This window comes from Triturus cristatus, chromosome 2_1, assembly GCF_964204655.1.
Source record: "Triturus cristatus chromosome 2_1, aTriCri1.1, whole genome shotgun sequence".
Taxonomy (NCBI): Eukaryota; Metazoa; Chordata; class Amphibia; order Caudata; family Salamandridae; genus Triturus; species Triturus cristatus.
The window spans coordinates 1071191566-1071217028 of NC_140581.1; the positions used below are offsets into that span (position 1 = coordinate 1071191566).

The 25463-nt window shown below is 39.2% G+C and overlaps 1 protein-coding gene across 2 annotated transcripts in view; it reads right to left on the reverse strand.

The window, feature by feature from the left end:
• The window catches only part of LOC146866365 (NACHT, LRR and PYD domains-containing protein 12-like), a 396927-nt gene that overhangs the window by 288490 nt on the left and 82974 nt on the right, over window positions 1-25463 (reverse strand). The window contains exons 2-3 of one of the 2 annotated variants that reach the window (XM_085636045.1): window positions 7595-7751; window positions 326-415 (exon numbers count right to left, since the gene is read on the reverse strand). The exons of the other annotated variant lie outside the window; for it this stretch is intronic. The gene's annotated coding sequence lies outside the window, so the exon portion shown is untranslated. The remainder of the gene's footprint in view (window positions 1-325; window positions 416-7594; window positions 7752-25463) is intronic. 2 annotated transcript variants of the gene reach the window in all.

The following is a 25463-nucleotide window of genomic DNA, read 5'->3' on the forward strand; positions in this document are numbered from 1 at the left end:
CGGTGCGCCACTTGTCACGATCTAATTACTTATAGGGAGACCAGTGTTTCCCTGGTGAACAGTAAAATAGATCAGCACACTTGTCGTACCGTCTAATATTCCCAATCTTTCTTTCCTCTGTCCCTGCATGAACACAACGGTTCTTTTAAGAGCCAACCTTATCTTTCATCTTTTTTTTTCTTTTTTTTTAAAAACTTTTTTTTTTTTTTTTTACCGTACGCGTACGGTAAGCGTACCTTTTTTTTATTTTTTAAAAAAAAACACTAAAAATCATTTATCTCATTACAAAGTCCTTGAGAGACTACAATTTTTATTTTTAACTTACCATACTCACTCAAAAAAATATTTATTCATTTGTTTTTTTAAAAAATAGTTTTTAAAATGGTTGTAGTTTCCGAAAATTTTCTATATCGATCTGAAAATAAAGAAAAAAGTATTAATATTTTTTATCCATTTTATAATACAATACACATATTTACATTTTTTACAAAAAAATATTTTTGCCTTATTTTTGCTGTTTTCAGAATATATTGCATTTCACTATTAATTGTGAAAGCAATTGCATTCATCATTTTACAGCGGGCAAAAAAAATTAACAATCACAAAGATTGTATTAAAAAAGCCCAGAATGTCTTCTCACTTAAACTTATCATTACAGAAATGCATATTATTCTAAAAAAATATCATCTAAAAACAATACTTTTTTCTTTAAAATACCGTCTGATATGTTTGTTTCAGAAGTATAATCACAATATTATATCTCAAATAACTCCAAAATACATCTGATTTTATTTCCTTTAGGCCAAATAGTATTTTTTTTTTTTTCCTGGAATAAATTTCCAAGGGAAAACCATTAAAATTCTAAAGTTTAATCTGTCCAGATCTCACCAATTCTCTGTAACATTTTGGTTCACGAAAATTTTTTGAATAATTTATTTAGTCCACAATAGAATTGCTTACTTTTCCACATGGCCAAATAGTAATTTTTTAAATCATTTTTGAAAAAATTTCCAATGGCAGTCCAATAGCATTCCATAATTTAAAATGTGCAGAAGTTACCGATTATCTCTAAATTATTGGTTTTTGAAAATTGCATTAAAATTTAAAAAAGTCCACATTACAATTGGTTATCTTTCCTTTAGGCCAAATGATAATTTTAAAAATCTTTTTTCTACAAAATTGCAATGGTAATCCAGTAAAATGGTAAAATTATTTTGTCCAGATCTTGCCAAATCTCTCTAAAATTTAGGTTTCAGGAAGATTAGATAGGAATTTGCTAAATCAAAAGGCAAACGTTGTTTGAAAATCAATTGGGAATCATTACACAGTGTCCAGCCTTTTTCACATTTTAGATAAACTGTGTAATGTCCAGAAGTAACAGTAGGTCCATCATGGAAAATTATTGCAACAGTTACAAAAGTTTTTCCTGAAATTGATAATTGCTGTCCTGTAAACTTCTTTATTAAAGTATCCAATTTTGATCCATCAGCTCTACATCGTTGCATCATTAAAATTACATACTGTCCGTATTCCCTTAAAATTAATGTTGAAAACATGTCAGAATTACACTCACCACATTTCATGCTATGATTAGCATCTTTAACTAATTTTGCAAAAGTGACTGTTTTACTCTCTGGCAATGTCAAATAAATAAACCTTTCATTATCAACAATAGAGCCACATATATTATAACAATTATCACAACTATGTTCCCATTTATAAGAGAGACCAAAAAAAATGTCAATGGGAACTCCTTCTTCTTCCACTACCTGAAGAAAATACATCAAAAATTCGTGTGCATCTTGCTGTTCATTTTGAGAAAACTGTGTTCGTCCTGAACATACATCTAAAAGTTTTCTAATTTCAGTAGCACTTTCTATTTGAGTTTTATCTTTACTCAGCTTTTGAAAAAGGAGACTGAGCTCTGAACAGAATCTTTTTCCCTGATTTACTATTATCTGCTCTTGCAAACTTTCCAGATAAAATGCAACATTCAGCACTACATTAGCGTAGCAGTTGACACCAGAGCTATTTTCAAAATGACATCCTACAACCTGTTCTTCATTTTCCTTATTCTTTTTGCTTGCAATTACATCACTCCTCTTTTTTTTCCTCTTCTCTACATCTTCATTACAGATATTCTCATTTCTCCTTTTACGAGAAACTACACGTTTCTCCAACACAGGATACTGACCTAAATGAGGAGCATAGCTTCTTCTTAATCTATTATACTCCTTTACACAGTTTGTATCAGCACTAACTTTTGAGTCATCAAAGTCTATCATGAATAAACCTGATAATGTTTTGACTCGTGACAAAGCTACATATGCCATACCTTCTTTGAACACAGTTGAACCAATGTTCACAAATGCACAATCTACAGTCAATCCTTGAGACTTGTGGATAGTTACAGCATATGCTAGTGAAAACGGAAACTGCTTCCTACGTACATATAAGTCTTTCACAAGCATGAAACGAACTGAACAACGACAAATGTCTTTAACTTCCTCTATCTGATCAAATTTTATCTGTAAACATTCAATTCCTTCTTTTTTCTGATAATTAATAAAACCCACAACTCTTCCCATCGCTCCATTCACTAAGCCTTTCTCAACATCCAAATTTCTCCTTAAAAACACTCTACAGTTCATGCAAACATAAAGATTTTTTTCTAATCCTGCTGTTTTGGAGATGTTCTTCTCTAGTGAGTCCAATTTATTTTTCAGTTTGCCTGTTACTGTGACTGTAATTCTTCCATCCTCAATTTTGTCCACTGCTTCCAATTTCCTGATGTCTTCCTTTTCCAATTTCAAAAGCTCCTCATTAAATATTGAGCATTCACGTAGAGTTGGCATTAAGCAGATGACACTTTTGTTTTCTGCAATATTCTTGTATATTTTCTCTGCAACTATTTCTTCCTTTGGAAATAAATTATGTAGCAGCCGACTCTGTAATGCTTTTTTCCCAACATCTGTGAGTAGTCCAATCCTGATATCTTTCAGAATACTTCCATATTCTTCATCGTTTGCTTGCCTCATATTAGTTGTAAGTTCCTTGTACTCAAAGAAGGACCAAATATTTGTATTTCCAATGCTTCCCAATGACTTCTTTGTGTCTTCATGTGTCACAGTATTAAACACTGGTTGTCCTTTAACTGGAGTAAGTTGCAAAAGATCCCCAAAAACTATGACGTGTTTTCCACCAAATAACACGTCATAGTCTGTCTTCAAAATTTGCTGCATTCTTAAATGCACAAAGGCAAGCATTAAGTTTGATACCATGCTCACCTCATCAATAATGAGAACTTGCATCTTCTTCAATACTCGTGAAACTTCCAAGGATGCTTCTCCAGTTAGCTTGTTGAATTGTATTTTGTTCTCATGCTCCACTGGTAACATTAGCAAACGATGTAAGGTGATTCCTTTTATGTTATATGCTGCTAACCCAGTTGGAGCAGTAACCACACAAGACAAAGTAGAATCCGTTTTTTGCTTTAGGTAGCTTCTGATGACTTTAATTAGGAAACTTTTTCCAGTGCCAGCTTGTCCGCTTACATACATCCTGATTGGATGAAATGATGTGCATGAGCACTCTTTTTTGATATGTAGAAATCCGTGATCAATTTTGTTTTTGATCTCTTCATAAATTTGTTGCTGCTCTTGATTCAGTTGTCTTTCCAAATTTTCTAAGTCTATAAATTCTTCTTGAGCTTGATTCATAGCCGTTTCCACTTCATTCATGGCTATTGATGCTTCATTTTCAACGATTGGTTGTCCTAGGGGATCTTGACTGTGTGTTCCTGAACTTTGGCTGTCCTGAGAACTGTCTCTAGCTATTTCTGCTGCAATTGTAGTTTCCTGTTCAATTTCTTCATTTAACATTTGCAGATAAGTTGAGAATGTACTGCATTGTATGCTGTCTTTGCAAGCATTAAAAGAATCTTCATAGCTCTGGAATTCTCCCAGTAGTTCATCCTCTGTACGCCATGGTTTAAACAACTGTAAAAGAGCCAAGTAGTAAAATTCTTTCTTGTCGGTAGTGTCGCAACTCAGCTTCCGGTGATTTATCAAACTTCCTTTGGTTTGCTTCACCAAACATCCTTCTTCACCAACAACTTTATATTTTCCACTGTTGATGTCTTCTGCAGCTTTCCGTGAATAAATGTAGTTCTGTAACACTTCATAGAGACACATGTTCTCCAGATGATGACTTCTCTTGGGATAATATGTGTCCAACATGTTTGTTTTCAATATGTCTGTACTTTCTGGGTCATTCTCAGCCAAATATTCAATTTCTCCAACAGATTTCAGTACCCGATTTCTCATTGCTGCAAGGCCTAAACTTGCCCAAATTATTCTTCTTGACTTCGAGTAGAGACTTGCAGAAGATAACCTATCTGAACATTCGTAGGATCCAATTTCTCGATGCGATAACATCTTCAAACTGAAACTGTACAGCTTCTTACTGACAGTCTTCTCGTGAGAAATCTCTTCCCACATTTCCTTCAATTCTGTTTTTTCTGATTTCGTAATGTAAGACGTTACATATCGAGCAACAGCAATGGAATTGTCAGCAACATACTGTATATCCATGTTAGCGTTCCACATGGATAAAATGACTGGGTTGTAGTCATTTATATTTTTTGATTCTTCTTTTCTTTTAAGGTTGTAGGTATTCTTAGGTGATTTTCTTGTGATAGTATGTCTCACAGCTGACATAAAACTGTTGACTCTTCCATTTGTAAGAACAGGTCTAGGAAATCCAAATCGACATTTAGTGTAGTATTTTTCTTTGCTCTTGTATTTCCGTCGACAGTATTTTCCACACCGATGACTTTGGAAACGTAGAACTTGCTCCTTTAACTTGTTCTCTTCTGTGCTTTTAGGTATAGCACATGTTGCATATTCTTCAATGTAAGATAACACTGCTTCATCAGTATCTGTTCCAAACTTTGGGGCATCCTTGATCCACAGCAGCATATGAATATGAGGAGCACCTCTTGCCTGGTACTCTTTTCTCCAAAAGAAATCCACTACTTCTCCAAGGGGTGGATTTTTTTTATTGCAGATGAAGGACATCATAGCCTCAAATCTATGATTGAAATATCTGCAAACATTAACCGGATCCAATGAGCACAGTTCTCCTGCTGTCTTGTATTCGATGTTTTTAATGTTTGAATTGGCCTCTCGTAGAAAATCCAGTAAATCATCCCAAGCGTACTCGGCACAGCTTAGGGTAAGGAACCATGTTGGTGTTCCTAAATTGCGTAACATGCATTTTAGTTCACCATGGCGTCGGTACCAATATTCATTTGTCCCACGCTGACAAGCCATCAGATTGATCAGTTGTGTTTCCAAATGATCATCTCGGTGCTGCACTTTCTCCATAAAATCCTTAGCAGACACATTTTGTAAATGTACTCCACTTTTTAAAATGTGATTTACTGCATAAGACAGTGCAGACAAGTCGCTTTCAAATAAAAGATGGAACAAATAAGGAATACTTTGTCGAAATCTGGGATCTTCAGCATATAGTCTTGTAGTCCGATACTCTGAAGCTGGAATCTGTTCTGGACGTTCATCGTATCGTCCTCCTTTTCCTTTAGGAAACAGCTGGGGAAAACATCGAGCTTCCAAGCTCTCCTCCCATACACTCACGGGATTTCCTTTTGCTTTCTTCATCTGAAAGAGATCAATATTGTCTCCCATAACTTCTTTCGAATGGAGAGGATGTATGCTAAAATGTTCATAAATTTCTTCTTCCTTTGACTTGTCCACTTTTTCAATTTGTCCAGTTGGTGTTTCTGTGTCTCCTTGTAAATCTTCTTCTTCTTCTTCTTCTTCTTCTTCTATATAAATTGATTCATACCATTTGTTATTTTTTTTCAAATACAAATTTGCTCTTTGTACTTTCCGCACATCTACCAGCTCCTGCCAAATCTTCTTATTCTTTGTAGGTACACCATTAACCAGAATAATTAATGGTTCAGTTTCCAAAGTATCCGCATCAATAGTTTCCATATTTTTTTTCAAATCCAAGGGCAAATACACCACTCTACCTTTTAAACCTCTCAGTAAATCTGAAGGAGGTAATTTACCAGTTTTGGGCTCCATACGTACTATGGTCTGGAACGGATGAACACATTGAATGAGTATAGACTCATATGTATTTAATTCAGAAAGTTCAGCAGGAATAGCATCCAATTCTAAATTATTATGTACAGCTCTGGTCGGCATTCTATTTTCCTCTAACTTGTTGTAGCAGTATTTACAAATACGCTGATCTTCACCCAATTCAAAACAATTTTCAAGAAATATATATGTGGCAAAATCCATCCACTTATAATTATCTTCATTTTCACTCTTTCTGTAGAGATCAACATTCCTAGTTTGTTTTCTATAATGAGTTCTGCGGCAACAAATACAAGTAACATTTGGTCTTTCATTAGAGATTATTGCAAATTTTGTTATGTGATCATTAAATGTCTTACTTACACAAGGTTCTACATTCTCTTCCACTTCTGCCTCATTTACTGTGTCCTTCTCTGCACTGTTTTGTTCAGGACCAAAGTAACAAAACTGAATTTCATCAACAACCTTCTCTACATCTGATACCGTTCCTCGGAACAGAGCCCTATTCAATTCATTTAACTTTATTGCTGGACTTTTGGCAAAATACAACCGTCTCACAAACTTTCTCATTTCAGTATGATGAACAGCCAGCATCCTAAAATGATGGAAAACACTATTGCACACTTTTCTAGATAGACAAGCAAGAGAATGACCCTGCAAACCAGTATTCTCTCTCACTCTGCATGGATCCAGACTTTGAAGCACCTTAATCTTTTGTTTTACACTTTTTTTACTATATTCTCTTAGAAACTCTCGAAATCTGTCAATAGATTCCTGACGCACAGTGCAAATACTACTACAATTCCAAGTGTACACTGGGGCTTTAGGACGTCTCCCCATTGCCTCATCTGCCATCACTTGTACCTCATCTCTTGGAACCATTATCTCCTTCTCCATTATGCAACCATTTTTTACTTCGTATGAACGACCTCTGGTGTCAACTGCATGCAGCAAACTATTACTTTGAAAATAGCTCTCTTCATTAAAAAAAGGTTCACTACTTGAACTATGCATCCACTTTCCTAAAAAAACTTTACAAAAGTTTGTTCTGTTCACTACTCTTTTGCTTTTGCTTTGTGATTTCAGTACATTAACCATTTTATCTAATGTACGCATCCTATTCAAAATTAAAATGAATAGTTTCCTTTTTAATTCTAATGCCTTTGCTGCAATGGCTTCAATTTCTTTTTTTCTCTTGTAATATTTTGCCTTTTGCTTATATTTCTTTATATCCTTTATCAAATTGGACATAACTCTTCTCTGAAACATGTTTCTACGTATCTCTTTAAATGCTGTTTTTCTGTTTATGTTAAACTTTTCAATTGCAGAAGGTATATTTGCATTAACTAAATTCTCAATTTTTTGCTGTTCTCTATTTTTTGTTACATTTTTCCGAGAACAGACATTTTGTACATTTTTCTTTGTTTTGAATATTTTGTTTAGAAATTGTTTTTTTTGCTTACCAGAAGATTTTTTCTTTTTCCCAACATCAGCATCTTCTACTAACTTTGGTCCTCCAGTTGTCTTCAAATATAGTTTTTTTTTTAGCGTTTTTTGAACTCGAGATTTTGTAGGCATCTTAAATTTTGTTCACTGTTCTTCAGCAATACCTGAAAAAAACTAAAAAAAAAATCCGTTATTGTATTTAAATATATTACTAAATTTCTTTTCACAATAGTCACAAAACGAAATTTCTTTGCCAATTTGAATTCACACAAACTGCTCTTTTTTTTGGGCAAGTGAAAATCTCTTTTACAAACTGTCACATTATGAAACCACTTTTCAGATTTTTTAAAAAGCCCATGTCCACAGTGCTACACTCCACCAAGGGCAACCAGCCTTAGTGATGCTGAATGTATTTGCATTACAGACTTAAACCTGAAAACCCCACTGGCTTGTACATACTGTGCATGACTATACACGGCAAGGACATGGGTGTGTGCTAAGCCTCTGCTTCTTCCCCAAAAAATTCGCTCCCCCTTTCCATCTAATGCAACTGTGAAATCACCAGAGCAAGACGCAATAAATCTCTGTCTATAATTCTTCTATGCACACAGAGTCATGTTTCCACATTAGTGCCAAAACGAAATTTCTTTGCCAATTTCAAAGCACACTTACTGCTCTTTTATTTTTTCAGGGGCAAGTGAAAATCTCTTTTTACAATTTGAAATCACTTTTACAGACTGACACATTATGAAACCACTATTTTTGCTTTATTTAATTGCACGTGTCCAAGCTGTTTTTTTTTCAGACCACCACCATGTGCATTCTCTGTGACTGCCTACACTCCACCAAGGGCAACCAGCCTTAGTGATGCTGAATGTATTTGCATTACAGACTTAAACCTGAAAACCCCACTGGCTTGTACATACTGTGCATGACTATACACGGCAAAGACATGGGTGTGTGCTAAGCCTCTGCTTCTTCCCCAAAAAATTCGCTCCCCCTTTCCATCTAATGCAACTGTGAAATCACCAGAGCAAGACGCAATAAATCTCTGTCTATAATTCTTCTATGCACACAGAGTCATGTTTCCACATTAGTGCCAAAACGAAATTTCTTTGCCAATTTCAAAGCACACTTACTGCTCTTTTATTTTTTCAGGGGCAAGTGAAAATCTCTTTTTACAATTTGAAATCACTTTTACAGACTGACACATTATGAAACCACTATTTTTGCTTTATTTAATTGCACGTGTCCAAGCTGTTTTTTTTTCAGACCACCACCATGTGCATTCTCTGTGACTGTCTACACTCCACCAAGGGCAACCAGCCTTAGTGATGCTGAATGTATTTGCATTACAGACTTAAACCTGAAAACCCCACTGGCTTGTACATACTGTGCATGACTATACACGGCAAGGACATGGGTGTGTGCTAAGCCTCTGCTTCTTCCCCCAAAAATTCGCTCCCCCTTTCCATCTAATGCAACTGTGAAATCACCAGAGCAAGACGCAATAAATCTCTGTCTATAATTCTTCTATGCACACAGAGTCATGTTTTCACATTAGTGCCAAAACGAAATTTCTTTGCCAATTTCAAAGCACACTTACTGCTCTTTTATTTTTTCAGGGGCAAGTGAAAATCTCTTTTTACAATTTGAAATCACTTTTACAGACTGACACATTATGAAACCACTATTTTTGCTTTATTTAATTGCACGTGTCCAAGCTGTTTTTTTTTCAGACCACCACCATGTGCATTCTCTGTGACTGCCTACACTCCACCAAGGGCAACCAGCCTTAGTGATGCTGAATGTATTTGCATTACAGACTTAAACCTGAAAACCCCACTGGCTTGTACATACTGTGCATGACTATACACGGCAAGGACATGGGTGTGTGCTAAGCCTCTGCTTCTTCCCCCAAAAATTCGCTCCCCCTTTCCATCTAATGCAACTGTGAAATCACCAGAGCAAGACGCAATAAATCTCTGTCTATAATTCTTCTATGCACACAGAGTCATGTTTTCACATTAGTGCCAAAACGAAATTTCTTTGCCAATTTCAAAGCACACTTACTGCTCTTTTATTTTTTCAGGGGCAAGTGAAAATCTCTTTTTACAATTTGAAATCACTTTTACAGACTGACACATTATGAAACCACTATTTTTGCTTTATTTAATTGCACGTGTCCAAGCTGTTTTTTTTTCAGACCACCACCATGTGCATTCTCTGTGACTGCCTACACTCCACCAAGGGCAACCAGCCTTAGTGATGCTGAATGTATTTGCATTACAGACTTAAACCTGAAAACCCCACTGGCTTGTACATACTGTGCATGACTATACACGGCAAGGACATGGGTGTGTGCTAAGCCTCTGCTTCTTCCCCCAAAAATTCGCTCCCCCTTTCCATCTAATGCAACTGTGAAATCACGAGAGCAAGACGCAATAAATCTCTGTCTATAATTCTTCTATGCACACAGAGTCATGTTTCCACATTAGTGCCAAAACGAAATTTCTTTGCCAATTTCAAAGCACACTTACTGCTCTTTTATTTTTTCAGGGGCAAGTGAAAATCTCTTTTTACAATTTGAAATCACTTTTACAGACTGACACATTATGAAACCACTATTTTTGCTTTATTTAATTGCACGTGTCCAAGCTGTTTTTTTTTCAGACCACCACCATGTGCATTCTCTGTGACTGCCTACACTCCACCAAGGGCAACCAGCCTTAGTGATGCTGAATGTATTTGCATTACAGACTTAAACCTGAAAACCCCACTGGCTTGTACATACTGTGCATGACTATACACGGCAAGGACATGGGTGTGTGCTAAGCCTCTGCTTCTTCCCCCAAAAATTCGCTCCCCCTTTCCATCTAATGCAACTGTGAAATCACCAGAGCAAGACGCAATAAATCTCTGTCTATAATTCTTCTATGCACACAGAGTCATGTTTCCACATTAGTGCCAAAACGAAATTTCTTTGCCAATTTCAAAGCACACTTACTGCTCTTTTATTTTTTCAGGGGCAAGTGAAAATCTCTTTTTACAATTTGAAATCACTTTTACAGACTGACACATTATGAAACCACTATTTTTGCTTTATTTAATTGCACGTGTCCAAGCTGTTTTTTTTTCAGACCACCACCATGTGCATTCTCTGTGACTGCCTACACTCCACCAAGGGCAACCAGCCTTAGTGATGCTGAATGTATTTGCATTACAGACTTAAACCTGAAAACCCCACTGGCTTGTACATACTGTGCATGACTATACACGGCAAGGACATGGGTGTGTGCTAAGCCTCTGCTTCTTCCCCCAAAAATTCGCTCCCCCTTTCCATCTAATGCAACTGTGAAATCACCAGAGCAAGACGCAATAAATCTCTGTCTATAATTCTTCTATGCACACAGAGTCATGTTTCCACATTAGTGCCAAAACGAAATTTCTTTGCCAATTTCAAAGCACACTTACTGCTCTTTTATTTTTTCAGGGGCAAGTGAAAATCTCTTTTTACAATTTGAAATCACTTTTACAGACTGACACATTATGAAACCACTATTTTTGCTTTATTTAATTGCACGTGTCCAAGCTGTTTTTTTTTCAGACCACCACCATGTGCATTCTCTGTGACTGCCTACACTCCACCAAGGGCAACCAGCCTTAGTGATGCTGAATGTATTTGCATTACAGACTTAAACCTGAAAACCCCACTGGCTTGTACATACTGTGCATGACTATACACGGCAAGGACATGGGTGTGTGCTAAGCCTCTGCTTCTTCCCCCAAAAATTCGCTCCCCCTTTCCATCTAATGCAACTGTGAAATCACCAGAGCAAGACGCAATAAATCTCTGTCTATAATTCTTCTATGCACACAGAGTCATGTTTTCACATTAGTGCCAAAACGAAATTTCTTTGCCAATTTCAAAGCACACTTACTGCTCTTTTATTTTTTCAGGGGCAAGTGAAAATCTCTTTTTACAATTTGAAATCACTTTTACAGACTGACACATTATGAAACCACTATTTTTGCTTTATTTAATTGCACGTGTCCAAGCTGTTTTTTTTTCAGACCACCACCATGTGCATTCTCTGTGACTGCCTACACTCCACCAAGGGCAACCAGCCTTAGTGATGCTGAATGTATTTGCATTACAGACTGAAACCTGAAAACCCCACTGGCTTGTACATACTGTGCATGACTATACACGGCAAGGACATGGGTGTGTGCTAAGCCTCTGCTTCTTCCCCCAAAAATTCGCTCCCCCTTTCCATCTAATGCAACTGTGAAATCACCAGAGCAAGACGCAATAAATCTCTGTCTATAATTCTTCTATGCACACAGAGTCATGTTTTCACATTAGTGCCAAAACGAAATTTCTTTGCCAATTTCAAAGCACACTTACTGCTCTTTTATTTTTTCAGGGGCAAGTGAAAATCTCTTTTTACAATTTGAAATCACTTTTACAGACTGACACATTATGAAACCACTATTTTTGCTTTATTTAATTGCACGTGTCCAAGCTGTTTTTTTTTCAGACCACCACCATGTGCATTCTCTGTGACTGCCTACACTCCACCAAGGGCAACCAGCCTTAGTGATGCTGAATGTATTTGCATTACAGACTGAAACCTGAAAACCCCACTGGCTTGTACATACTGTGCATGACTATACACGGCAAGGACATGGGTGTGTGCTAAGCCTCTGCTTCTTCCCCCAAAAATTCGCTCCCCCTTTCCATCTAATGCAACTGTGAAATCACCAGAGCAAGACGCAATAAATCTCTGTCTATAATTCTTCTATGCACACAGAGTCATGTTTTCACATTAGTGCCAAAACGAAATTTCTTTGCCAATTTCAAAGCACACTTACTGCTCTTTTATTTTTTCAGGGGCAAGTGAAAATCTCTTTTTACAATTTGAAATCACTTTTACAGACTGACACATTATGAAACCACTATTTTTGCTTTATTTAATTGCACGTGTCCAAGCTGTTTTTTTTTCAGACCACCACCATGTGCATTCTCTGTGACTGCCTACACTCCACCAAGGGCAACCAGCCTTAGTGATGCTGAATGTATTTGCATTACAGACTGAAACCTGAAAACCCCACTGGCTTGTACATACTGTGCATGACTATACACGGCAAGGACATGGGTGTGTGCTAAGCCTCTGCTTCTTCCCCCAAAAATTCGCTCCCCCTTTCCATCTAATGCAACTGTGAAATCACCAGAGCAAGACGCAATAAATCTCTGTCTATAATTCTTCTATGCACACAGAGTCATGTTTTCACATTAGTGCCAAAACGAAATTTCTTTGCCAATTTCAAAGCACACTTACTGCTCTTTTATTTTTTCAGGGGCAAATGTAAATCACTTTTACACACTGACACATTATGAAACCACCATGTGTAACTACAACAAAAACAATTCCCATTTCTATTATTCATTTCTTAAGTTACCACATACATACCCTCTCAAACTGTAAACTCACCTTTAAAATTAGTTAGTTCTGAAAGAAATGTGACACTCAAACAGCAGATTATCAGAGCCAGGATCTCTGTTGTGTTCACCTGTCTCCTCTCAGCAGAACCAGATAATGGCAAACTTTCCCTCTATTTTTCCACACATATACATGTAAGTTTCAAATCTCAGTGCTTCCCCCTTTTTTTTTAAATGTAATCACACATTTCTATTGGTTGAAAACCAACCCTTTTCCAAAAGTACCCTGCCCCCAACTTGACTTCTGCCTAGTACCCTTCCCCCAACTTGACTTCTGCCTGCTACCATAGCAACAGCTCATGGAACACTGCTGTGTGCAGTTAGGTCAGAAGTTCGACACACAATGTTTCAATTCCACAGAGCAAGAGTGCTTGACTTTTCAAACCTAACAGCAAATCCATAGTACTGTTCTTTGGTTACACATTTTTTTGTACCAATACAAAACATGCTTCTATTAATTTTCACATACAGCCTAGTTTTTATTCTGGAATGGTTTGAAACAGCCAATCAGTTCTTTTTAATTTGTAAAAAATATGTATGCCTCCATTTCCAAACTGTCTTTCTTTTCTTATTGCCATTCTACTGAAAGACACCTCCTGAGTGCATCCAGTTCTCCTTTGAAGATGTTCACAGTGTGGATTGTAGGGCACAGCTATGTCTTCTGGAGTGAAAAGTATGCAGAGAAAACAGATATGGTGAGAGACCTTGCTTTGCCAAATGTAGACATTAAATGGATTGGTCAGAGAGGGTTAAAGTGGCACCAATTGATGCCATTGGTAAAATCCTTCATTCAAATCCAACACCCTGACCTCATAATAGTGCACTGTGGTGGCAATGACCTAGGCACTTTGACTGGGGTAGGTCTGGAAATGCTTATGAAGGACACCTTTGCACAACTGTTTACACTTTTCCCTAAAACTGCCTTTGTGTTTTCCAACATATGCCAAAGGCAAAAATGGAACTGGTCCAATCATTTCTGTCCGCAGATTGACAAAGCAAGAAAGCACGTCAACAAATCTGTTTCTGCTTTCCTCCGTGACTATGGTATGGGTGCCATTTACCACAACAACTTGCGTTATGACATGCAAGACATTTATAGAGGAGATGGTGTGCACTTCAATGATGAAGGGAACAGAGTCTTCCTCTTGAACCTTAGACTCTGCATCGGTACTTACTTGTAGGTACCACTAAAAAAATGACTTCATAAACACAACAGCTCTTTTTAGAGCTCCCTAATTTCTAAACTCTTAAATCTGCTTTTCATTTATTTATTTTTATTTTTTTTACCGTACGCTTACCGTAAGCTTACCGTACGCGTACCCCGTGATTTTTTTTAAAATCAATAAATGTTTTTATTGTACTTTTCTGTCCTTCTTTGACCCCCTTACAAATGTTAGGGGGTCTGTAACTCTCCTCATTGCCCCCTTTCCTTGTTTTCACTCTTTTTTTTCAGAGTGAAATACACAAAATGGCGGCCGCCGCTTCCTGCTTTCGGCCGATTCGAATGTTTACTAAGATCTAAGAGCCAATCAGAATCGCGCTCGCGCACGCCACCGTACGCTTACCGTAAGCGTACGGTAAGCGTACCGTAAGCGGGCTCAGATATATATATTGATTTAAAGGCTATTTTCTCAGAATCTACTGAACAGATTTACACCAAACCTACAAAAGGCACTTCCTTGACCTAGGGACTACCTCTCTGCCAAATTTTGAGTAATTCTGTTCAGCCATTCGGGCTGTAGCTCGTTCTAAAGGTCCTATGGAAAAATGCATGGGAAAAACGCGTTTTGGGACCCCCCTTTTATCTCAGCCCCCGCTTGATGAATCCCCCCGAGACTTTCAGGGTAGGAGCGGAGCATAGCGCCCCACCTATTTTGAGAAATTCGCGAGGATTCGTCGACCGGCGCCAAAGTTATTCAAAATAGAATGTTGAGGTTTTCCTATGGAAACGTGGTCCTAACTATAACTACCTACTGGCGACCGCCAGTAGGTAATATATATATATTATCTACTGGCGGTCGCCAGTAGATACTTATAGTTACAACCTGGTTTCCATAGAAATCTCAAAATTCTATTTTGAATAACTTTGGCGCCGGTTGACAAATCCTCGCGAAATTTTCAAAACTAATGGGGCGCTCCGTTCAGCTCCTACCCTGAAAGTCTCGGGGTGATTCGTCAAGCAGGGGCCAAGAAAAAAGGGGGGTCCCAAAACGCGTTTTCCCCATGCATTTTTCCATAGGACCTTTAGACACAGCTACAGCCCGAACGGCTGAACAGAATTACTTGAAATTTGGCAGAGAGGTAGCCATAAGGTCAAGGAAGTGCCTTTTGCAGGTCTGGTGTATATCTGTTCAGTATTTCCTGAGAAAATAGCATTTAAAAGCATATATATATGTGGGCAGAGCCTAACCACACATCTCATCCTGAGATCTGATTGGCTGTCAGTACTTCATCCAAGAAATGTTGGCAGCCATCTTGGGACCAATATACATGATAGCACCTCATTAAAAAGCATTGCAGTTAATAGAAGGTTTTAAGACTTTAGTTACATTATAAATCATTTGTTGATGGTACCATACTCATTTTAGGAATTGTGGTATGTTCTAAGGTGATTTCACCATGTGAAAAAGCCTTCTGCTGGGATATCATGATTGAGAGAAAAATATTTTCTCATGCTTTTACCACAGAGGTTTGGAAGGTGATCTATAAGCTAAACTGAGAGCTTATTTTCAGTAAATTCACATTATCTTTCTCAGTCATGTGAGAATGAAGTCTGACATTCTCAGTAAAACATGTACATCCAACAAGGGCAGAGACTGTCAGTTGATTCCTTTGTATTCTACTGCAGCTTCCCAGAGTGTTCCAAAGAACTACTAGAGCGCTAACAGTCCTACTTATGATAAATGTATGGCACACCTGAAGCCATCTTGCTTGGATTAAAGTGGTAACTCTTAAAACATTTAATTTAAAAAAGAACAAAATGAGGGGGTTCATTTTTCCATAAAAAGTATGATTAGTGCTGCAGAAAGAAAAATTAGGGCACATTTTGAATGACTTCTCAAATCCTGTTCTATTTCATTAAAAAATTCTGACATGCAGACTGAAACATGCACTTTGAATACCAGCAGCAGTTTTCCCTGGTGAGCAGTAGCTTTACTACAGTGATCTAATGAGCAAAAAGAGTGCTAACATTCTGAATTTATGGCAAATGTGTGACACATCTGAATGCCTTCTTGATGGAATCAAAGTAAACAACTGAAAGTATTTCCTACTGAGGAGACTGCAGTAAATGAGGAAATTAGGAAACTTCATAACAAATAAGTCTCCCAAGATGGTCACCAGAGACAAAAGAGCCCAAATGTAGCCCAAATATCACCCAGATGTAGCCCAAGTATAGCCCAATGACAGAATGTCCCAGAGTGTTCGTAAAAACAACTAGAGCGCTTACTGTCTTCATTATGACAAAAGTATGGCACACCTGAAGCCATCTTGATTGGAATAAACTGGTAACACTTAAAACATTTAATTTAAAAAGGAACACAATGAGGGGGTTCATTTTGCCATAAAAATTATGATTAATGCTGAAGAAAGAAAATGAGGGCACATTTCGAGTGACTTCTCAAATCCTCTTCTATTTCATTAAAAAATTCTGACATGCAGACTGAAACATGCACTTTTAATACCAGGAGCAGACTTCCATGGTGAACAGTAGTTTTACTACAGTGATCTAATGAGCAACTAGAGTGCTAACATTCAGAATTTATGGCAAATGTGTGACATATCTGAATACATTCATGATGGAATCAAAGTAAAAAACTGAAAGCATTTCCTACTGAGGAGACTGCAGTACATGAGGAAATTAGGAAACTTCATAACAAATAAATCTCCCAAGATGGCCACCGGAGACAAAAGAGCCCAAATGTAGCCCAAAATCACCCAGATGTAGCCCAAATATAGCCCAATGACAGAAGTGTGCAAAACACTTATTATTTTGTGTTTTTGCAGTGTTATATAGTGCAGACTTGTCAGGTATTGGAGTGCTTTACATGAGCATTGGTTACATCACACAAGAACAAATTCATTTTGGTTGTAGACATGGGGAGATTAAGTGATTTGACCAGAATCACAGAATGTCGAGCTCGAGCAGAAACTTCAACCTGGTTCCCCAGTTGCAAAGTCTGCAGTTCTGGAAGTAACACTACATCCTCTCCCTTAAGTGCAACATTTAATCAAGTGGTCAACTGGATAAAAAAACATAACGATAACAAATAATTTAAAAGTGCTTTGTCGCTATTTGAAAACTCAGAAAATATGTCCTTATTTTAGTCTTTTAGAGCCCTAACCATAATTTTGATGCCAATAAGACCCTCTCATATATGTAATTTCTAAAGGAAATGCTGGCAGGCGTTCCACACTTTTGTAATAAATATAGAATGTTAGCAATCTAGTTGTTCATTAGGATACTGTTGAGAGGCAGAGGCCAGGGGCACGGACTCTGAAAATTGAAGGCAGGTAGGAGGGTGCAAAGGCAACAATTTAACCACACTGAGCAGGCAGGAAGGGCCGTGGAAGCAAAACAGACTATGGAGGGCAGTGGACAGGGGGGCAGGGGCAACAAACCAACAATACAGGACTTGCAAGAGAGGCTGTGGCAATGTAATAGACCATTGTGGGCAGAAGGAAGAGGCAATGGTAGTACAACCAAACGTCCAATGTTTTTAAGCTCAAATGGGCTTTATTTGATCTGTCTCCTGTCTACAATCTCCTCTTTTTCAATGTAACTCAAAGGGGAAAATCAATACCCCAGTTTTTTTCAAAATCTCCCTCTTACCAAGTTCAAAATGTTCGCAAGTATGGTACATTGGATCATGGAAGGAAATGGGATAGGGACATGGACTTGGATAACAGAGGACAGGAGGGACATGGTGAGGTGCACCAAACTGACCCTGCAGGGCAGGCATCAGGGTTTGCAGCAGCACAATACACCACACAGGGCATGCAGGACGGGAGTGCAGCACAACAATCCATAGAAAGCAAGAGGGAGGGGACAGGACCATGCACATGGACAACAGAGAACAGAGGGGCAAGAGACAATGGTAGCTAGCTGACCATAATGGACAGACAGGAGAGAAAGCTGCAGCATACCAGACCATAAAGGGCAGGAGGGACGGATCAGGGGCATTACAATGGAACAGACAAGCCAGGAAGGAGGGAGTAGGGGTCTGCACATGTAAACAGAGGGCTGGGGGCAAGGGGGCAGGGCAGGAGCAGCAAGATAGCCATGGAGGTCAGGCAGGATGGGCACTAGAAGCAAGACACACCATGAAGAGCAACAGTGAGACTGTGATGGCATACACACAGACCATGGAGGGAAGGTGGGAGGGGGTCAGGGGCAGCTAACTGACCACACAGGGAAGGTGAGAGGGGCCATGGCAGCACAGAAGACCATGCATGGCAAGTGGGAGGGTTAGTGGCAGCACAATGGCTATGATGGGCAAGAAGGAGGGTGCAGGGGCATGCTCAAAGGACGATGGAGGATAGAAGGGAGGGTCAGGACCTGTGCACAGACAAGAAAGTTCAGGGGAAGGGGCCTCACAACAGACCACACGGGGCAGGCAGGAGGAGCAGTTGCAGCACAACAGACCAAGGAGGGCAGAAGGGTGTGGCAGTGCAATGGACCATGTAGGACAGGAGGAAGAGGATAGGAGCATGGCATGTGGACAGGCAGGGTGGAGGTGGCAGGGACAGGTTACAGTCATCTGACAATGCTAGGCAGGTGGGAGGGGAGTGGCAGCTCAACAGAACACTCAGAGTAGATAGGAGTGGCAGGTCCATGGGACATGGTGGGCAAAAAGGATGGAGCAGGGGCATGCACAAAGACATCGGAGGGCAGGGGGAAGGAGAATAGGGGCAGCAAGCTAAGCACAGAGTTTAAGCAGGAGGACAATGATGGGGCATAGAATTGGGCAATGGAGGGCAGGAGGAGTGGACTGGTACATCATACTAAATTGAGGGCAGTGGCAGCACATCAGACCATGCATGGCAGGAGGGAGGTGGCTAGTCCATGGATTCACACAACAGAGGATAGGGAGGAGGGGGATGGGGCAGTAAGCTAACTGTTCAGAGAAGGCGGGTATTAGGAACTCTATTGTTTTTAAAACATTGTGTCTGTGCGAACTACTTAAAATATGAACAAGTATGCAGCATAATCTCACTTTTATTCAGGACGAAGAGGACGTTTGTGACTGTGACTCCGGGCTCACTTGGCAGAAACACCCCCTTACCCTCCACCCCCTATTGCAAAATGTAATGCCCGTGAAAAGGGTAGGTGAACACAGTGTTATATAGAACATAGTCCTGAGAGCACGATTGAAAATGAAAACTAGATATAGTGTATGGTATAAACTATGCACCAAAAAGTGTGATATAAGATGAACCGGGCGTGAAATATAATATGCAATACATTGTGCGCAATGACAGATTCATTGGAGAGCGCGAGATAGCACAGGCACTAGCGTGTGCTATGCGATATGCGCCTTGGAGTGTAATATGCACAGGGCAGTGTTGTGTAACCTAACTAGTCTCTAAAATTGTAATATAAAATATGCGCTGGGGAGTGTAACGTTGCATATGCACTGTGACAAAGATATGGATCCCAGATTGTAATATGTATGGCATAGCACTGTGCGTTATGACATAGGCATCGAGGAAGGCACGTTAGATGGGGCAATATAACCTGTGCGAAGACAAGTGTGGCATGACATATTCACGGGGTGGTGTTACAGTGCACATGGGCTAGAGAGTGTCATAGCATATGCACTAGCTAGTGGAATACAACACAGAGGTGTGTGGCACTCGGCAGGCAATGGTGGGTGTAACACAGCATTGGGCTCTGTCAGGAGCGTGCTGTGACTCTCAAGTGATGTTCGTCCCCTTTCCAGAGAGTAAAATAAAAAGTATTACACATCCGGCAGTGGATGTGTGTTTTATTAACCGTGAGGGGGGTTTCTTGCATAGTTTTGGTGGAATTTTTGTCGAATCCCCTTTGAATGGCTTGGTGTGCATGTGTATTAAATGTGCCCGTCAATAGCTACCCATGTTTGTATAAATAAACGACAAGGGTGTCTACCGGGTTTAGGCACGGTAGGGCATCAGACATGTCAGAGCTTCACTAGTGGTGTAAATACATACCACGTGGATTCATTGCATGCATAGTCGCCTTTTAATGAATATCACGCAAATCGTCATGGTGATAGGTACGTACGGTTTGTCCAGCATGTCCTATGTGTGTCTATAAATATATATTTTTTTAAAATAATAAAAAACAGTGGCCGGCCCTGGGGATTGGGGTCAAAAAAATATAATTAGGAGACAGGCCCTGGGGGATGGGGTCATCAGGGCCAATAAATTAGAATAAGAAGGGGAACCACACAGCCCCCCTTCTTAAAAAATAAAAATAAATAAAAGACTGGCATCGTGCCGGAGGCCATGCCCCCTCCGTGCAGCACTCTGCAAACGCGCCCCCAACAGGCATCTCCATTTTGCGCCAGGGAGCTGCGCTGCAGACAGGTGTTCTGAGGCCATGCCCCTTTTTACACCTCTCTGCAACGCAGCTCTGTGGAGCTTACTGGAGGTACCTAGTGGTCTAGTTTGACCCTAGGGACCCTTAGGATTCAAGGGGACTTAATCTCTCAACTTAGAACAGCCACAGGGCGCGTTTACACAGTGGTGAAGGGAGGGGACGGGGCCTGAGGTGACGTGTGCAAACACGCACTATGGCAGGTTTTAAATTGGGGATATAATTTCCCTTCAATACTGAGGGCCCCTGGGGGCTAACTAGCCCACCAAGTGCTTCCAGTAAGCGCCACTGAGCTGCATTGCAGAGAGGTGGTCCAGGCCGTGCCACTTTTTACACCTCTCTGCAACGCAGCTCTGTGGCACTTACTGGAGGTACCCAGTGGGCTAGTTGGACCCTAGGGACCCTCAGGATTCAAATGAACTTAATCTCCCAACTAAAAACGGACACAGGGTGTGTTTACACAGTGGTGAAGGGAGGGGACGGGGCCTGAGTTAACGTGTGCAAAAACACCCTGTGGCCTGTTTTAAGAGGTAGTTTTAATCCCCATGCCCTATTATATACTAGGGGCTTACAGAGGAGGTCATTCTAATCACAGGGGGACCCCAACGCATAATGTTCCCTAGTGTATGTAGGTGTTTTCACTGTATTCTAAGTGTCTTTTAACATAGCACTGGCTCTAGGACTGGTTAGTCAGACTCAGTTACCACCAGTATCCGTCTGAAAAAGTTGAGGGTACAGGATGATTTTGCAACAAGGCTTCTTTCTGCTCTTCTTTTTGTTCTTTCTGCACGTTATCCTCCTTCCTGCACTTATCTTCGTATTTGAGGACTTCTGTTGCTTCTTTCTGCACTTCTTTTGTTTCTTTCTGTGCATTTTTTCTTCTTTCTTCACATGTCCTATCTCTGTAGGCATAGTTAGAAATTAGCATTTAAAAAACCTTTGAAATTCACAGAAAAAACCATAGGTTTCAGGCACGTTATAGTTAGGAATTAGCATTTAAAAAACCTCAGAAATTCACTGAAAAAACCATATGTTTCAGGGGTGTTATAGTTAGCAGGACTTTTCACTTGTACAAAACCATTGAAATTCCCCCGTTATAGTTAGTTCAGCTAACTATAACTCGCGCGCCCGCAATGCACTGCTGATGACATCACATATTACATCACTCATGACATGGTCAGTGACATCACTCATGACATCACTGATGACATCTCAAATGACATCACTGATGACATCATCCTTGTGATAGAGTGGCAGACCTCCTCTCACCCTAATATAACCTTTGATACACACATTCAAAAATAGAGACTAAAATTTTCAAAACAATGGACATACCAATACCAGTTACAACAACCTCTTCAGTAATTCTAAGATCCACATACACATCCACTCATTCACCAACAGTCCTATACAGTCACTCATACATGTACTCACTCATCATATGTACTCATACACCTATACATCCTGTTACACAATGCCACTCATCCATAGAGTTACTCACACACATAGTCACTCATGCTAATAAAGAATCAAACATACATTTACTTGCATATGCAGTTATACACACACCACCACACTTACTTCTACGGAAACTTACACATACTTAGTCTTTTAAACAATCACTTATAGAAACACATACTTATTCATACAGGAACTCTTTCAATCTCTCACTCTCACATATACTCACTTATATACACCAATAGTCACATATACTAGTTTAAAACATATGTAGTTACTCATAAAGACACTATTGAGACAGTCATTCACTCACTAACACACCCATGTACACACTCATCCACCCATACAGTCCTGTACACATGCTGTCTTCAACACATACAAACAGTGAGTCACTCATTCATGCACCTATGCACTACGTAATACCCCCCACCGAACCATGCAGACACTCAGACTGATACTCAAAAAACCAACTAATAACCTATATAGACACCCATGTAGCTACTCACCAACCCATGCAGCCACTTATACACAAAGTGAGAGACTGATACAGATATTTACATATTTAAACATTACTCACTAAGCCATGTATTCACTATGATACACTTAATCAGTCAGTTACACAATCACTTTTTCAAAAACAAATCATCCATTTAGACACTTATATACCCATTTATTCTTCCATCGACCTTGAGATATACATATATAAAACATATTTAATTTTCAGGAAAACACACATTCACTGGATGATGTCATCAGTGATGTCATCAGTGATGTCATTTGAGATGTCATCAGTGATGTCATGAGTGATGTCACTGACCATGTCATGAGTGATGTAATATGTGACGTCAGCAGCAGTGCATTGCGGGCGCGCGAGTTATAGTTAGCTGAACTAACTATAACGGGGGAATTTCAATGGTTTTGTACAAGTGAAAAGTGCAGCTAACTATAACACCCCTGAAACCTATGTTTTTTTCAGTGAATTTCTGAGGTTTTTTAAATGCTAATTCCTAACTATAACGTGCCTGAAACCTATGGTTTTTTCTGTGAATATATATATATATATATCTGCAATAACTCGCCTTCACTTTTCCTTTCGCAAAACAAACGAGCGCAGACCCAAAAGTTCTTGTGGTTAATTTATTTTAGCCGTTATCCGCCATTACGCGTTTCGGGCGATCCCGTCCTTGATCACATGACAACTCATATATATATATTCACTGAAAAAAACATATGTTTCAGGGGCGTTATAATTAGTTAGACATTTCACTCATACAAAACCAGAGAAATTCTCCCGTTATAGTTAGTTCAGCTAACTATAACTCGCGCCCCCGCAATGCACTGCTGATGACCTCACATATTACATCACTCATGACATGGGCAGTGACATCACTGATGACATCACTGATGACATCTCAACTGACATCACTGATGACATTATTCATGTGATAATTTGATGCATCTTCTTACACCCTAATATAACCTTTGATACTCCCACTCTAAATAACAGACTGCCATTCTCAAAACCATAGACACTCCAACAGCAATAACTACATACACATTCACTGTTTCTTAGGTTTACACACACATCCACTCACTCACCCGTACAGTCACTCATACTTATGGTCACTCAGTACAGGGCTATCATATGCACTCATACACCTATATAAACACGCACACACCACCACTCATCCATAGAGGTACTCACACACCTAGTCAGTCATGCAAATAATTAATCACACTGCCATTTACTCACCTATACAGTTATACACACACCAGCTCAATCACTAATACAAATACTAGCACAATCTTACGCTCTTATACAATCACTGATACAAGCACACACTTATCCATACAGCCACTCTCACAATCACACACTCTCACTTATAGCCATTTATATACTTTAACACACATATATACTGCCTTTCACATATGTAGTTACTCACACATGTACCACAGAGATATACATTCCCTCACTAACACACCCATACACACAGTCACCCACCCATACAGTCCATCACAGATGCACTCTTGAAACCATGCACCCAGTGAATCACCCACTCACACATCTATGCACAGAGTCACACACACTCCACCCACACAAACACTCAGGCACCCATACAGATACTCAGACAACCAATCAATTGCTCATATAGACACTCAAGTAGCTATTCACAATCCCATGCATCTGCTTACACACCAATAGACAGACCGATACAGACATTCACACAGTTTAGTCACTAACCCATGCATTCAGTAAGATACGTTTAATCACTCACTTATAGAGTCAGTTATGCACCAACTAAATCATCCATTCAGACATTTATACACCCATTCATTCTTCAATACGCCTTTCCTTATTTATAATAAACATATTTAAACTTTACAGAAACACACAGTCACTGGATAATGCCCTCAGTGATGTCACTGACCATGTCATGAGTGATGTAATATGTGACGTCATCAGCAGTGGATTGAGGGGGCGCGAGTTATAGTTAGCTGAACTAACTATAACAGGGGAATTTCTCTAGTTTTGTATGAGTGAAATGTCCAACTAACTAGAACGCCCCTGAAACCTATGGTTTTTCAGTGAATTTCTAAGGTTTTTTAAATGCTAATTTCTAACTATAACGTCCCTGAAACCTATGTTTTTTTTCAGTGAATTTAAAAGGTTTTTTAAATGTTAATGTAAGATGAAAATTTTTGTAAACCATATATATATATATTTTTTAATATATTATGGATCTTTAATATCCTTTTTTAATTTTTCCTTGTATTTTTTATAATTATGTAATGTTTTCTATCTTCTAGAATAAATATGTATATATATTTATTTTTTTTGGACACAAACCAGGATGCACGTACCGGTTGTGTATTCTGCTCGATCGGTGCGCGGATCCTATCCGCCATATTGCTAAAGTCGTGAAGCATGCGTGTTTGGTATGCGACGGGTACGCGGTGCCGTGTTCTGCGCAATATCATATAGGTATGGGGTTGCGCTGGCTGCGTGTTACGTATGCGACCATTGCGCAGAACCGGGTCACGCGTGACGTCATAGGCGTATTGTGTCACACTAGGTGCGCGATTTCCGTAATTTCTTTATGTCTGAAAACTATATGTATATAACTTTTAAGTGTATGTAAGACCAAGAGATAATGTAAACAATTAAAAAAAATCACATATTTCTACTTGTAATAAAGTTATATTATTGTTAAACATATTTTTGCGAAGTCACGTCGGGTGCGCGCTGGGTGAGCATTGAGTGCGCACACCCCATGTGACTTCAAAAGGAAGCATTTGATTGGTTTTCTAGAATGTGAAGGACCCCCTCCCTTTTTTTTTCATTGCT